This window comes from Marmota monax, unplaced genomic scaffold (genome assembly GCF_021218885.2).
Source record: "Marmota monax isolate L192 unplaced genomic scaffold, Marmota_monax_Labrador192_F-V1.1 WCK01_AAM20220418_F8-fsc00262, whole genome shotgun sequence".
Lineage (NCBI taxonomy): Eukaryota > Metazoa > Chordata > Mammalia > Rodentia > Sciuridae > Marmota > Marmota monax.
The window spans coordinates 1,375,168-1,378,341 of record NW_026694427.1 but is presented as its reverse complement, the minus strand read 5'-3'; the positions used below and the strand labels follow the sequence as shown (position 1 = coordinate 1,378,341).

General features: G+C 43.4%; 1 pseudogene; it reads left to right on the top strand.

Moving 5' to 3' along the window:
• Window positions 1-2,317: 2,317 nt before the first annotated feature.
• LOC131423180 (Ig kappa chain V-IV region S107B-like) lies at window positions 2,318-2,898 on the top strand (annotated as a pseudogene).
• The last annotated feature ends 276 nt before the right edge of the window (window positions 2,899-3,174 follow it).

Below are 3,174 nucleotides of genomic sequence, written 5' to 3'. Positions count from 1 at the left end.
GAACATTTTTGCATATATTTGTTGATCAACTGTATTTCTTCTGAGATCGATTATATTTCTTCTTCAGTTCCTTACCCTATTAATGATTGGGATATTATTATTATTACTAATTTGGTGTTACTTTTTTGAGTTCTTTATATTTCCTAGAGATTAGTGCTCTATCTGATGTGCATGTGGTAAAAAATTGCTCCCATTCTGTAGGCTCTCTCTTCACCTCACTATTTATTTTGCTGAGAAGAAGCTTTTTAGTTTGAATCCATCCCATTTATTGATTCTTGATTTTATTTCTTGCACTTTAGGAGTCTTGTTAAGGAAGTGGTGTCTGATCTGATATGATGAAGATTTGGGCCTACTTTTTCTTCTATTAGGCACAGGGTCTCTGGTCTAATTCCTAGGTCCTTGATCCATTTTGAGTTGAGTTTTGTGCATGTTGAGAGTTAGGAGCTTGATTTCATTTTGCTGCATATAGCTTTCCAATTTTCTCAGCAACATTTGTTGAAGAGATTGTCTTGTCTCCCATGTATGTTTTTGGTGCCTTTGTCTAGTATGAGATAATTACATTCATGTGGGTTTGACACTGTGTCCTCTATTCTGTACCATTGGTCTGGCTTTCCTTAGGATACTGTATCCCCACAAAGGGAGCAGAGCTACTCTTAGTTGTGCTTTGCAACATTTTAGTCTAATAAGATTCATATCAATTTCTAAATTTGTCTGTCTACTTATGAGCTTTTGTTGGTGTATTAATGTTTTCTTAGTTCATAACAAAGCACCGAGTCAAGTCTTTACAGAAGACCTCCCTCTCGTCAACTCATACCACTTTATCAATCATCCTCACTACATCTGAAAAGTCTCTCCACTTTGGTGATACTGTTTGGGCTGGAAGCCGGTCATAGCTCCACCACCTCGAGAGGATGGTTGGTGATATTTGTGAGAAAAAGGGATCTGTACCATGGGACCTCTCTGGGTATCCCCTTCAACTGACATAGTATTAGGGCTTTGGATGTTTTGTTCCCCTCTCTGCCAAATGGCCCCTGTACTGAGCTGTCCCACGTGGGAGCTTCCCCTGGTGATGGGCTGAACTTCACAGCTCATAGGAACCTCAGGATGGCTTCCTCAGTCCAGCTTCTCCAGCTCCTGCTGTTGCTTCCCAAGTGAGGAAATGGCCAAGCTGCCCCTCTATCAAAGTGGCAAATTTGTAGTGAATAAAGAAATACATAAATTTACAAATATGAACCTTTCATATCCTGTACTGGTACTGATAACAAAAAATATCTAAAATCAATTATGTACCTGTAGAAACTAGGAGAAGAAAGAGAAATCTACAGCAAGCAGATAGAAGAAAATAATATAAAGTATAAGAAAGATAAATGAAAGAAAACCAGAAAATCAATGACACCAAATGGAGATTTCCTGGGAAGATCAAAAACTTTGGAGATCCTACAAAAATTCATCTAGAAAAAAGAGGGAAGGCAGAGATGATGAAAGTCAGTGTCATAACTGTTCACTAATCTTCAGAAATTTAGATTATATGAGAATGTGAAAATATTGTGCCATTATTGTCAAGTTATGCAACTTAAATGGAATACAAAAACTCTCAGAAAGAGATAAATAATTGAAAGTGACTCAAGAATATCTAGAAAAATTGGATAGTATTATAAAAGTGAAGAATTTTAAAATGTTTAAATAAACAAAGCACAGAGTCAGGACATCATTGGGGAATTCAATCACATACTTGAAGTAGAAATGTCATCAGTCTTACACAATTGAGAGCTGAATCCCTTCAGTGGGACAGGGTCCCTGCTGCTCCTCACTGGGCTTTCCTTCTCTGGCTGGAATCCCTGCCTGGCTTCATGGCCATCTCCCTGAGGATGTGAGATCCAGCTCACACAGGAGTTCAGCCATCTAGGAGGCCATGAGGAATGGGAAAGGTCTTGGAGCCACAAGCAAGGAGAGTAGAGGCAGGGTGTGGCCTGAGACACTCTGATGGACAGTCCATGTGGTCCTCCTGAGCAACTCCTTCTCACAGAGTACACTGACCTGCTGCAGACAGGAGAAACCCAGGGACAGGAGGGCTTCCTTGTTCACTAGGTCAGATGAAGCCCAGAAACACAGGAGGACTCTGGACAGGAGCTCAGGACAAACTTGGGTCCCATTCCTAGACCACCTCAGCTTCTGCAGTGGGAGGACGACATGCTCTATGGGCCAGCGCTGCCCCGCCCACCCTGCTGATTTACATGTTTTCTCTCAGAGACCACAGTACTGTGAGTCAATTTAAGGGGTCCCTGGGGGAAGAGGAGTGTTCAGCTCAGACAACATTATGGACCTTCAGGCTCAGATTGTCAGCTTCCTGCTGCTCAGTGTCACAGGTAAGAAAGAGAAAGCTCAGGACCCAGAGTCCACTTCCCACATGAGTTAATTGGATCCTGTGTCAGGGTTTTTGTCTTAGTTGTTTCTGCACCTTGTCTGGTATGAAGACATCCATGTGTCTCTGTTTCTGCTAATTTCTCTTTCTTTTCACCTCTCCTATATGAGCATAGTGTCCAGTGGAGAAATTGTGCTCACACAGTCTCCAGGGTCCCTGGATGCTTCCCAAGGGGAGAGAGTCATTATGACCTGCACAGCCAGCTCCAGTATAAGCACCAGCTACTTGCACTAGTAACAACAGAAGCTGGTGGCCTCTCCAAGCTACAGATCTATAGAACATCCACTCTGGCTTCCAGAGTCCCAGAACGCTTCAGTGGCAGTGGGTCTGTGACCTCCTACTCACTCACCATCAGCAGCATGGAGTCTGAAGATGTCACAATCTACTACTGTCAGCAGTGAGACAGCTCTCCACCCACATGGTGCTACAGACTGCAACAAAACACCTTCAGCTCCTTGGGCCATCTGCTTCCCCCTCAGAGCAAGGTCTAGGGTGGTGTCTGCAACAGAACCTCTGTCCTTTTCTGCAGAGGTGCCATGGTGATTTTTTTTCAAGGGTGTTTGGCTTCTGGACAAGAAGAAAGTGCAGATGTGCAGCTGGGATGAGGTCCCCAGAGAGCCCAGATTTTGTGAAAAGTGTAAAGTTTGCTAATGATGACACAGAACTCCTGAGTGGAGCATTGATCCTGGGAAGGAAGCTCCTGGGCTTCTGAACACTATGCAGGGGCCTGGAGAAACATTCCTTACAGAGTG